We start from the raw sequence: 13728 nt of genomic DNA on the forward strand, positions 1-13728 counted from the left end.
CCTCCCAAAGGACAGGCACACCATAATTCAATTCACATCAGGAAACATTTATTAAGTGCCTGCTGTGTGCCGGGCATGTGCTGGAGATACAAATAAGAAAAAACAAGCCATTCCCTGCCCTCAAGGAGCTTACAATCTAATGAGGAACAAAAGGAAGCTGAAAAGTGTCGGGGAGAGGCCCGTCAGGGGGGCACCTGTCAGGGGCATGATATTCTGTGGAGTTGAAACCAAGCAGAGCTGCTGATGGAAAAGGGAGAGTTACCATAGACTCTTCTCTTGGGAGACTATGACTGCTTCACCTGAAGATGGGAAGGAGTGAGGAAAAACATGCTCCTGGCTTTCAAATATCTGAAACACTGACTATGGGTCAGGCACTGGGCTAAATGCTAAGGATACAAAGAAAGACAAAAATATCTTTGCGTTCAAGAAGCTCATATTCTAATAGGAGGAGAAAGCATGTAATCACCTCTATCATAATATATTATATATTGTTATATATTAATAAATTATGTATGGTTATATTTGTATTGATATACTGTATATAATTTTATAGTATATTAATAAATTGTGTGTGGTTCTATTAATGTAATATAGTGTTACGTAATATTCTATATTACTATATAGGGTAAATGGGAGGTAATCTCAGGAGGGAAGTACTAGCAGGGGGTAGAGGGGAGGGGACTTGGAAAAGCATCTTACAAAAACTAAATTTTAACAAAGTCTTCAAGGAAACCTGGAGGTGGAGGTGAGAAGGGAAAGTATCCCAGGCATGGGCAATAACTTGTGAAAAGGAACTGATCTGAGACAGCTAGGTGGCATAGTGGATAGAGCACAGGTCCTGGAATCATGAGGACCTAAGTTCAAATCCAGCCTTAGACACTTGTGACCCTAGGCAAGTCACTTAACACTGATTGCCTCCAAAAAAGAAAAAAACCCCAAGTCCCTCCCAAAATCGAAAGTAAATGTAACAAAATTATAAAGATCAAATAGGGCTCAGAATGAAGAGATATGAGGAGATACCAGCAACCCACCTCTTCGAGGAGATAGAAGGTCCACAGGTGTTACACATTGCACCTGTTTTTAGACTTTTTCAATATATCCTGTGCTGATCATGCTGATTTTTTTCCTCTCCAAAAATGTTCTTTGTCATATAGGATGCCTGTCTAGGAAGGGAAGGGGAAGGGGAAGGGAAGGGGAAGGGGAAGGGAAGGGGAAGGGGAAGGGAAGGGGAAGGGAAGGCAAGGGAAGAGAAGGCAAGGGAAGGGAAGGGAAGGGATATATGGGATTCTGTGGTGATGTAAGAAACAGAAGGTAACAACAAAAACTTATTAAAAGAAAAGAAAAGAAAGGCACTAAGTCAAGAGATTGAGTGTCATGTTTAAGGAACAAGATGAAGGCCAGCTTGGCTGGAGGGTAAAGTATGGGAAGGGGTGTAAAACACAAGAAGACAGAAAACATAGGAAGGGGCCAGATTGTAAAGGACTTTAAAAGCCCAAAATAGGGTTTTCTATTTGATCCTAGAGGTCATAGGGAGCCTCCGGACACTATTGATTAGGGAGGGAGGCACTTTAGGAGGATCGTTTTAGCAGCCAAGTGGAGGGTAGACTGGAGTGGGGAAGGACAAGGCAGGGAAAATGAGGACCCACGCCTGAAAGGCAGCTGTGTCACAGGAGGGAAGGGGGCATATACAAAAGATTTGAAGGTAATAAGATTTGGCAACAGATTGGATGTAGGGAGTAAGTGCAAGTGAGGAAATGAGATTGTGAGCCTGGGTGACTTGGAAGATGGTGGTGACCTCCCAGAGAGCTGGCTAGCTGCTTGTCAGGGATCCTGTAGAGAGAAATTTATGTATTTCTTACACTGAGCACTGAGTAGACTGGATGGCCTAAAAGGACCTGAGTTCTTTTCTTTTCTTTTTTTTTTCTTTTTTTGTGGGGCAGTGAGGGTTAAGTGACTTGCCCAGGGTCACACAGCTAGTAAGCGTCAAGTGTCTGAGGCCAGATTTGAACTCAGGTCCTCCTGAACCCAGGGCCGGTGCTTTGTCCACTGCACCACCTAGCTGCCCCCAGGGCCTGAGTTCTAAGGCTATACAAGTCTATCCATGCCACATCAGGACAGACCAGCTAAGATGGGATGAGAGGATGTGCACAACGGTGCTTTGGGCAGCTGTGGCGCTGTACCCACCATCACTTTGCCCAGTCTTCTTTCATTTGTAATCACCTGGGTTATTCCTAGGATGGTTGGATTTTGAGAGATGGAGAAACCTTAGGATTCACCTCATCTGTCGATGAGCAAGCTGAGACCTAGAGAGGGGAAGTCATTTGGCCGAAGTTATCCCTCAGGTGGTAAATAACATCATTGGGATGGAGCCCCAGCTCTTCTGCATCCAGATCCTTTCTTATCATTGACCCAGGCTGCTCCCCCTGGTGGAGAGTGCTGGTACTGTTCCCCATATCTCCCTGCCGGGAAAGACCTCAGGAAAGGAGAGTAAGTAGTTGGGTAGACCAGACAGGAAACAGAATTACATTCCAAATCCTGTTGTTGGTCCTCAAAACCAGAGGTGTACTGAAGCAAGCTCGGACTGGCTCAGTTGTTAAATTTTCAGTGTTAGTATTTACACCTTTTTGTTGTTGTTGAATCATGTCCAACTCTTTGTGACCCCATTTGGGGTTTTCTTGGCAATGATACTAGAGGGGTTTGCCATTTCCTTCTCTGGCTCATTTTATAGATGAGGAAACTGAGGCAAACAGTGTTAAGTGACTTGCCCAGGGTCACACAGCTAAAGTGTTGGAGACCGGATTTGAACTCAAATCTTCCTGACTCCAGGCCCAGCATTCTATCTATTGTGCCACCTAGCTGTGCTAGATTTATACCTTGGAAGTGAGTAAATGCTACAAAACAGAGTTTTATTTATTGTTTTGTTCATTTCTAGACTTAAGAAAGTAATGGGGAAAATGTTCATAATGCAGGTAAAACTTAAAATGTGTCACAAATTTTTCTTTTTTAAAAAAATTATTACACTTTTTAAAAAAGTGAGGCAATTGGGGTTAAGTGACTTGCCCAGGGTCACACAGCTAATACGTGTTAAGTGTCTGAGGCCGGATTTGAACTCAGGTACTCCTGACTCCAGGGCTGGTGCTCTATCACTGCGCCACCTAGCTGCCCCAGTTACACTTTATTTTAACAATAATCTTTAAAATTTTTGAGTTCCCAATTCTCTCTCTCCCCGTAGCCCCTCCCCACCCATTGAGAATGCAAGCAATACATATACATTTTCCCAGAAAGCCTATTGTTAAACATTTACCTGCACACTGTTGTTCCAAGCTGTGTGCATGTACACGAGATGGCCAGTCAGAGAGACACAGACATAAAGGCATCCTTCAGCCTCCTGGGGCAGGCTTGCAGAGAGAGGTGGATATATGCTCAATTGCTTAGTAAATTTCAGACTTGGCATGGTGCTGGGAAGGGCATTTCGGTGCTATCACAGAATTAGCCCTTCTGATACTTTTATTTCCCAAATGTTTTCAGCAAACACTGCCTACTCCTGGTGGATTGCTAGCAATTATGAAGTTTGGGGAAAGGAACTGAAGATTTTAGAAGAACAGGTGATGTTTTCATGTTGGCTGGCAATTGAAGTTAGGGCCTTGAGGAAAGAAAGGCTGGCTGACTTGGGAAGTGAGCAGCTGATTAAGAGGGTGGTGTTTGAGCATAACAGTATAAGAATTTACCATGGCTTAAAACATAGGAGTTTTGTCCATATAGATGTGGATACATGTATGTGCGTATATATGTGTATATACACATGAATTGTGCATGTGTGTATACACGCATATGTGTGCTTGTGTGCATGTTTATGTATATGTGGTATGTGCGTGTGTATGCATGATATGCATGTGTGTACATGACACATATATGTATGTATGTCTGGGTACATGTGTATGTGTGTATAGATATAGCTATAGATGAGGATGTGGGTATGGATCTAGAATAGATATAGATATAGATTGGATATGCACATAGACACAGACACAGGCACAGACACAGACACAGACACAGACAGACATAGACATAGATATATCAGCCCCTTTGCCAGGTATGGAGTACAGTGGAGATGTTAAACTTATAGTCATGAAATTGGAATTGAATTATAGATCTACCACTTCTTGTCTGTGTGATCTTGGGAGAGTCATACCTCAGCTCTGGGCATTTTCTCTGGCTGTTCCCCCATGCCTGGAATACCCTCCCTTCTCCCCTCTGAACCCTGACCTCCCTGTCTTCTTTTAGGTCTTAACTAAATCCTACCTTCTACAGGAAGCCTTCTCTAACCCTCTTAATTCTATTTTCCCTCTTTTAATTATTTTCCATTTATTAAGCATACAGCTTGCTTTGTATGTATTTGTTAGCATGTTGTCTCCCCCAGTAACCTCCTTGAGGGCAAGGACTGTCTTTTGCTTCTTTTTGCATCCCCACCACTTAGCATAGTGCCTGACACAGAATTGGTGCTTAATAAAAGTTTATTGATTGGTAAACAGAAAATGAAAAGTTTAGAAATAGAGGTGGTACAAAATACAATTGGTGTTAAATCATTTTTTAATTTTTTTTTTTTTGCAGGGCAATGAGGGTTAAGTGACTTGCCCAGGGTCACAGGGCTAGTAAATGTCAAGTGTCTGAGGTCAAATTTGAACTCAGGTCCTTCTAAATCCAGGGCTGGTGCTTTATCCACTGCGCCACCTAGCTGCCCCCATTTAAAAAGTTTAATCAAGATTTCAAGTTGTCTGTTGCAGGAAGGATTTCTCCTTATTCCCAAACAAATTTGTGCTACTGATATTAACTCATTCCATATTTGCCACCTAATCAAGATTCTGGGAACTGTTATCTAGGACACTCCTTTTTTTCTTCAAGAAGTTCAGTCCCTGGTTCAGACTTTCTCTTTTTTCTGGAAGGCTTCAACATGCATTTTTTTTTAAGCAACAAACATTTATTTTATTTTTTCCAGTTACATGTAAGGGTAGTTTTCAAAATTAATTTTCCTAAGATTTAGAGTTCCAAATTTTTCTCCCTCCCTCCCTCCCTTTCCTGCCCCCTCCACAAGATCACAACCAGGTTATATATGTACAATCCACAAGTGTTCTTTTTAACAGTTCTTTCTATGGGGGTGCATAGTAAGCTTCCTCATTAGTTCTTTGGGATTGTCTTGGATCATTGCATTGCTGAGAGTAGTTATGTCATTCACAATTGCTCATTGAACAATACTGCTGTCACTATGCACAATGTCCTCCCAGCTCTGCTCACTTCACTATACATCAACGTTCATTAGTCTTTCCAGGTTTTTCGAGTATCATACTGTTTGTCATTTCCTGTAGCACAGCTTTTTCCATCATTCCTCAATTGATGGACATTCTCTTGATTCTCAATTCTTAGCCTCCACCAAGAGTTACTATATTTTTTTTGTACAATTTTCCCCCCTTTTCTCTTTTTCATGATTACTATTGTTAACTGTTTTCCTTCCATCCTATTCCCTTCCCCATGATATTTATTCTATTATCCATCTTCTTTCATCCTATCACTCTTCAAAAGGGATTTGCTTCTGTCTGTCCCCTCCCCCATTCTGCCCTTCCTTCTTTTGCCCCTCTCTCTTTATCCCCTTCCCCTCCTATTTTCCTGCAGGGTTAGAGAGATTACTCCACCCAACTGAGTGTGTACATTATTACCTCCTTGAGCCAATTACAATGAGATTGAGGTCTTTGAGCCAATTCTGATGAGTGTTAGGATCATATACTGCCCAGATTAAATAGATTACTCCACCCAGTTGGGTGTGTGTGTTAGTCCCTCCTTGAGGCAGCTCTGATAAGATTAAGGTCTTTGAGCCTTTTCTGATGTGAGTAAAATTCATTTACTGCCCTGTTCCTCTCCCATCTCTTCCCCCACTCCATAAGCCATTTCCTGTTTCTTTCATGTAGGATTTCACCTCTGCCCTTCCCCCTCCCCCAGTGCATTCCCTTCACCCCTCAATTTAACCCTAAAGATTCCATCACCTAGCTAGGTGACACAGTGGACAAATCATCACCCCTGGACCCAGGGGGATCCCAGCCAAAACCCGGCCTCAGACACAAGACAGTCACCGACTGTACAACCCCAGGTATATCCTCCAGCTCCAATTTTTTATGGTTCTCTAGGGTCTTGTATGTGAAAGTCAAATTTGCCATTCAGTTCAGGTCTTTTCATCACAAATATCTGAAAGTCTTCTTTTTCATTAAAGTCCCATTTTTTCCGCTGAAAGATGATGCAGAGTTTTGCTGGGTAGGTGATTCTTGGTTGTAATCCCATTTCCTTTGCCCTTTGGAATATCACATTCCATGCCCTCCAGTCCTTTAATGTAGAAGCTGCTAGATCTTGTGCTATCCTGACTGGGGCTCCACAGTACTTGAATTCTTTCTTTTTGGCAGCTTGCAATATTTTCTCCTTGACCTGAGAGCTCTGGAATTTGGCTATAATATTCCTACGAGTTTTCCTTTTGGGATCTCTTTCTGGAGGTGATCGGTGGATTCTTTCAATTTCTATTTTAGCTTCTTCTTCTAGAATTTCAGGGCAATTTTTCCTGAGAATATCTTGGAAGATGGTGTCTAAGCTCTTTCCTTGATCATGGTTTTCAGGTAGACCAATAATTTTCAAATTATCTCTCCTAGACCTATTTTCAAGGTCAGCAGTTTTTCCCAGAAGATATTTCACATTGCCCTCTATTTTTTATTCATTTGGATTTGCTTTATTGTGTCTTCTCATAAAGTCACTGGCTTCCATTTGTTCAATCCTCATTCTTAGGCAATTATTTTCATCAGAGAGCTTTTGTACCTCCTTTTCCATTTGGCCAATTTGACTTTTCAAGCTGTTGACTTTTTTCTCATGTCTTTCCTGCATCACCCTCATTTCTCTTTCCATTTTTTCCTCTACCTCTCTAACTTTATCTTCAAAGTCCTTTTTGAGCACCTCTATGGCCTGAGACCAATTCATATTTTTCTTGGAAGCTTTAGATATAGGGGCCCTGATGTTGACATCTTCCTCTGAGGGTGCACCTTGGTCTTCCTTGTTACTGAAGAAACTTTCTATGGTCCTCACCTTTCTCTGTCGGCTCATCTTGCCTTTCTTTTACTTGACTTTTAGCTCCTTAAAGTGGGGCACTGTTTCCAGGCTGCAGTATCCCAAGCTTAAGAAGTCCCAGGTGTTATGATTTAAGGAGGAGCAGGTTCTTCACTCACCTGGCCTGTTCCCTGGTCCGTAGATGACCCCAGACCAACTTGCTAATCAACCAGCTTTGTGTGTTGTGGTTGTTAGCTCCAATGAGCCTGTGCCCCTCCTCCACCTGAGCCACTGCTACTCAAGCCTACCTCCTGGTTCCCAGCAGGGGTGAAAAATCCAAGTTCTGCCTCAGCAGCTGCATAGACCCCTGTTAAGGGCTAAAATTCTAGCTAGTCTGTCTAAAATATCTAATGAGTTGTCACCAATAAATTGCAAGCTTTAGCAAGAGTTAGACTTTTAAGCATTTATTAAGGAGAATAAGAATTTGGTAAAAAGAGAGAGAAAGGCCTAGATTCCTATCTATTAAAGGGAGAGCACATTTCTAGCTCCCTTCTCCACCAGTAACCTCAGGAAAGAGAGTGAGTCAGAGCGCCCGGCTCCCCCTTTTTCCTCCCACCAGCAAACGTCACTTCCTGACACCAAAGAAAAGACCCATGGTCTTGCCCTCAGAGATGTTCTCCTCATGGTGCAGCTTTTCTACAGTAAGTCTCCAGCAGGTGGCGTCATTCCAATCATTACACCCCTGTAGTCTCCCCCCTGCCCAGGGCTCAGCCCTCTCACCAGACTGTGAGCTTAGTTCCAGACAACACTGGCACTTCAGCTGATTCAGAGGCTCTGGGGGGTCTGTTTTTCTAGTGAGGCCTTCCTGGGACTGGATCTGTGTCAGGGTGACTGTGGGGTTGGGCTCGACTCCTGTATCAGAACAGCAGCTCCCTCCTTCTGACCTTCCAAGCCATTCTTGGTTAGGAGATGATTTCAGCACATTTTTCTGTGAGTTTTGCTGCTCTGGGCATTTTCCTATGGCATTATTTGGATGTTTTTTGGAGTGATCGTGTCATGAGTTCGAGAGCTTACTGCCTTTCCTCCGCCATCTTGGCTCCGCCCCCACCTGTTGGACCTCAACATGCATATTGATTTGTTATTGTTGTTCAGTCATTCAGTCGTGGCCAACTCTTCATAACCCCATGGGCCATAGCACATCAGGCCCTTCCATCCTCTGTAATCTCCCAAAGTCTGTCCAAGCTCACATTGGTTGCATCTATGACACTCTCCATCCATCTCCCCCTCTGTCAGCCCCTTTTCCTTTTGCCTTCAGTCTTTCCCAACAACAGGGTCTTTTCCAATGCATCCCATCTTCTCATTATACAGCCAAAGTATTTAAGATTCAGCTTCTGAATTTGACCTTCCAGTGAATAGTCTGAACTAATTTCTTTAAGCCTTGACTGATTTTGTCTCCTTACTATCCAAGGGACTCTCAAAACTTCCCTCCGGCTCCACAATTTGAAAGCGTTGATTCTGCGGGTGCTCAGCTTTCCTTATAGTCATTGGTAGCTACTGGAAAAACCATAGCTTTGCCTATACAGACCTTTGTGGCCTATGTGCTATCTGTGGTTTTTTAGCACGCTGCACAGATTTGCTATAGTTTTCCCTCCAAGGAGCAAGCATCTGCAGTGATCTTTGAGCCCCAAAATGTAAAAAAAAAAAATCTGACACTGCTTCCATTTCTTTTCCTTCTATTTGCCAGGAATTGATGGGACCGGTTGCCAAGATCTTAGGTTTTCTTTTGGTTTTGTTCTTTTGGTTTTTTTGATGTTCAGTTTCAAGCCAACTTTTACACTCTCTTTTCACCCTAATCAAGAGGGTTCTTAATTCCTCTTCACTTTCTGCCATCAGAATATCATTTGATACAGTCTCCCATACCCTAACCTCCTAAGTTCATCAACTTGCTCATTTCCTATAACCAGTTCCTATATCCTGCCACAACCAAACACAGAGAAATACATCCACTTCTTCTCCGCTTGCTCTCTTAATTGTCTGTAGTCTGACCTCTGGCCTCATCATCAAACTGCAACTGCTCTCCTCAGTTACCAAGGGTTTTGTTTTGCTTTGCTTTGTTTTTGAGGGAGGGGTATTTAAAAATATTTTGGCTACATTTGAATTCCAAGTTGCTTCCCAACCCCATACTAGAGAAGGCTACCACTGGACACAGATAGAGATAAGTCCTTTGTAGTTGATTTGAATATTTATCATACTCAGAATAAACTTGGTGGTTCTCAGTTATTCTTCAAACAATATTGCTGTTACTGTATACGACATTCTCTTAGTTCTGCTCATTTCACTCTTCATTATTTCATGCAAGTCTTTCCATGTTTTCCTAAAATTAATGTGCTCATCATTTCTTATAGCACAATAGTATTCCATCACCACCATATACCATAACTTATTCAGCCATTTCCTCAATCGATGGGAATCCCCTCAATCATTCCAATATCTTTGCCAAGAAAACCCCAAACGAGATCACAAAGAGTCAGACACAACTGAAATGACTGAACAACACTAAAAAAACAGCAAAGACAGAGATATAAATATATCTCCAAACTAGGAACTTAACTCTACCCTCTCCACAACTTGATCCTTGGAGAAAATGGGCTCAAACTTAAAAACAATTCATCTGAGACATGCCTTCCATCAATCTCACTTCTGGGTGTGGCACAGCTGTTGCATGCATCATCACTCCCTAGCTTGCAGGACACACAGCTGTTGGAATGATTCACCCCTGGACAGGGTCAAAGTAGATTACTCCTCCAAAGTAGATTACAACTTCCTAGGGCTAGCTCCTGTCCAGAATCAGCTCCTGCTACGACCAGCTCTAGCTAGATGCTGAGCATCTTTGAGGGCTCTTCTGACATTTCAAGGTTCACAAGTTTGTGATCAGGTCCATTCTATCTCTAATGTTCATCTCCCTAAGATCAGGGAAGAAAAAACAGAGAGACAAAAGAAAAAATGGGGCCACGCGTTCACAGTCATATGTTGGTCAATCAAGGAGAAAAATCAGCTGATGTTGAGCCTCAGGGCACACCTCCACACCTGGAGGTCCATGCTGTTTCTTCCTCCTCACGTGATATTTTATGTATGCCCATTTCCCTCGCAGGGTTATTATTATAAAGCTCAAGTGAGAGATAATGAATGTCAAATGCTTTGCAAACCTTAAGATCCATATGAATACTAGCTATATAATGACCAAGTTTGGATCTGGAGAAGAGTTGAAAAAATGAACCTCATTCCTTTTGTTGCTGAAGTAGGACTATGGGTGTTTAAACCAGATATAGCTGGTTTAGCTTGTTGATTTTGCCAGCATATTTTTTCTTCTTTATTTTTTAATCTTTGATAGAGGGTGTGTTTTTTTGGGTAAAGGTGTGGGGAAGACTATATTCAAAAATGAATTTAATAGCTTTTTGTTGTAGCAAAGGATTGGAAACAAAGGGGATATCTATCAATTGGGTGATGAATAGTATTGTACCATAAGAAATGACAAATGGATGGTTTCAGAGAATCCTGTATGAATTCGAAGACTTGTATGAATTGATGAAGAATTAAGTGAGCAGAATCAGGAAAGGACATTGTAAAGAAAAGCAGCTTCAAAACTTAAGAAAAAAAAAGAAATGATGTCATAAAAGTCATACATTTTTTAAAAAATTAAAGTAATTTATCATCTCTGATTTTGGTTAAAGGAGATCTCCAATAGCTTTTCAGATAACTGCATTTCCCCATTACTACTACATTATACCTCTATGCCAAATTTGTGACTTATTTCCTTCCTCCTCCAGTCCAGGGAGTCTTTAATATACCTCCTACAACATCATTTTTGCTTCCCTCTCCATTGATATTCACCTCAATAATTGTCTTTGTCCTTACTTAAATGATTGGATTGGATTTCCCTACATGACAATATCTTATTCACATAAAATGCTACCAAAACCTCCTTTCATTTATATTGTTTCTTTGAAAAAGGCATATTCTTTTATAGCCATATTCTAGTCATAAATCCCAACTCCTGCCCTGAAACTAGGGGGCTTCAACATACCTACTGACACCTTCAAATACTCTAATCATTCAGTCCCCCAATTCTTAACTTCAATGAGCCACTTCAGCCAAAGGTGGTCATAGCTTTGATCTGGCCATCACCCACATGTTCAAGAATTCTAAAATTCCCTTATTTGACCATAATCTATTGGCTTCCCACCTCTTCCTCTGCCTTCCCTTGCAAAACTCTACTCTTCACCCATACTATGACCTACAATCTCTTGACCCCTCAATTCTCTCCCAATTCAACTCTATGTTGTCCTGATCTCTTGAGTACCTAACCTCCTTATCATTTTGCTGATTTTGCCTTTCCAAGTCTCAGCCTTGGATCATTTCTACCATCTGCCCTTCTTTTCAGTACATGTGCTGCTAAATGAAGGTGGAGAAGAATCACACTACTGTTCTGACTGAGGCCACTACAAGTTAATGTTGTGTAACCTCAGTTGGGCCCTCACTGCTGCTAGGCAGTCCTACTTACTATACCTCCTCTATCAATTCACTCTCCCACTCTCCCACTCCCACTCTGCACAGCGACTCTTCCAAACCTTTTCATCCCTCCTCAAACCTCTCATGGCTCACCCTGTCCCCACCCTCTCAAGGCCATTCTTTGTAAACTTCCTCTTTTCCCAACTTCATTTATCTTATTTCATTCAGCTTTCTACATGCGCTGCCTTCAGCACATCCTTGGCATATCTTGGTCAGATAGGATCACCAACACAGAAGAAAACACGTGGAGTTCAGAAAAATAGGAAATCCTATCTACCTTAGAGGAGAGATAAGAGTTCAACCTGGCCTGGTTCTTCTCCCACATCTCCTGCCACCACCTCGGAGTTCCAGGCACAAAGAGAAAGTTCCTATGCCTGTGAGAGCGGAAGCTCTCTGTGGGTCCAGAAATGGAGGGTCTTGTTTGTAAAATAGCCAGGGGGCCCATGTGACTGCATCACAAAGCACAGTTTGGGGAGTAAGGTGTAAAGAAGATTGGGAAGGGGGGTAGCTAGGTGGCGCAGTGGATAAAGCACCTGCCTTGGATTCAGGAGGACCTGAGTTCAAATCTGACCTCAGACACTTGACACTTACTAGCTGTGTGACCTTGGGCAAGTCACTTAACCCTCATTGCCTCGCAAAAAAAAAAAAAAAAAAAAAGATTGGGAAGGTGGGAGGGGGCTGGCTTAGGAAGGGCTTTGAATGCCAAACAGAGCATTTTGCATTTGATCCTGGAAGCCATAGGGAACCACTGGAGTTTATTGAGTGGGGGGGGGGGGGGTGACATGGTCAGACCTGACCTTGCTTTGGCAACATGACAATATAGGGAGGGGGGCAGGTTGAGAGATAGTGAGGAGTCCGGGATGACGCCTAGGATGTGATCTTATAGCCCAAGAGGGATGAGAAGGTATAAGAATAAAATTCTAAAGGATAACAGAGGAAGTTCCAAAGAGACTTTGGTGGAAGCACAGGAAATCGACTTCATTGTTACTTCAGGCTAGTTCCCTTGATAGATTTGATAACCTTACCTCTCTCCCTTTAAAGCAGGGTCTTAGGGGCAGCTAGGTGGTGCAGTAGATAAAGCACCAGCCCTGGATTCAGGAGGACCTGAGTTCAAATTCAACCTCAGACACTTGACACTTGCTAGCTGTGTAACCCCGGGCAAGTCATTTAACCCTCATTGCCCTGGGGGAAAAAAAAAAAAAGCAGGGTCTTAAAGATTGGAGGCGAGGCAGGGAGGCATCACAGACTCCTTAGGCAGTCTGGTAAAGCTTAAGGACCCCTTCTCTGAAGAGTGTTTTTAAATGTATACAATAAAGGCTAATGCAGAAATGTTTTGCATGACTTCCTATGTATAAGGGTATATAACAGGAATCACATTTCTTGCTTTCTCAATGGACAGGGGAGGGGCTGGAGGGAATTTGGAAGCGAAAGTTGAAATTTTTTAAAACACATACAATAAAATATATCATATTAGTAAGGAAATGCAGTTATCAAAATGTTAGGAAAACAAATTCATTGGGACAGCTAGATGGTGCAGTGGATAGAGCACTGGCCCTGGAGTCAGGAGGACCTGAGTTCAAATCTGGCCTCAGACACCTAACAATTACTAGCTGTGTGACCCTGGGCAAGTCACTTAACCCCAATTGCCTCACCAAAAACAAACAAAAAGTTCATTGACCCCAGGTTATGAACATGCCCATTGAACCTTGTTAAGGTGACAAAAGACAACCCATGATTGCTTCTCATGACTAGGGCTTCATTAAGATGAACTAGCTAGTCTGGTTTCTCCTGGGGGATGGGTCTGTCACAAGGCAGATTTGGTTAACTAGGTCTCAGGATGATGGGTTCATGTTGGACATCACACGTCTGTTAACATCTATAAAAGTGAGTAAACAAATTTGCTCATCTCTTCTGGACCCCATTTTCACCTCTTCCCCTTGTACTTTTTTTCTAGCAGTATGGGGGGGGGGTTAGGGGAAGAAGAGTTGACTCCTGCTTCTTGACCAAGGAGCAGAGGATGGAGATTTGCAGCAGCATAAGCAAATTGAACATGTTTTGCCCAGGTAACCTGAGTGGGTAATTATT

This window comes from Dromiciops gliroides, chromosome 3 (assembly GCF_019393635.1).
Source record: "Dromiciops gliroides isolate mDroGli1 chromosome 3, mDroGli1.pri, whole genome shotgun sequence".
Classification (NCBI taxonomy): domain Eukaryota; kingdom Metazoa; phylum Chordata; class Mammalia; order Microbiotheria; family Microbiotheriidae; genus Dromiciops; species Dromiciops gliroides.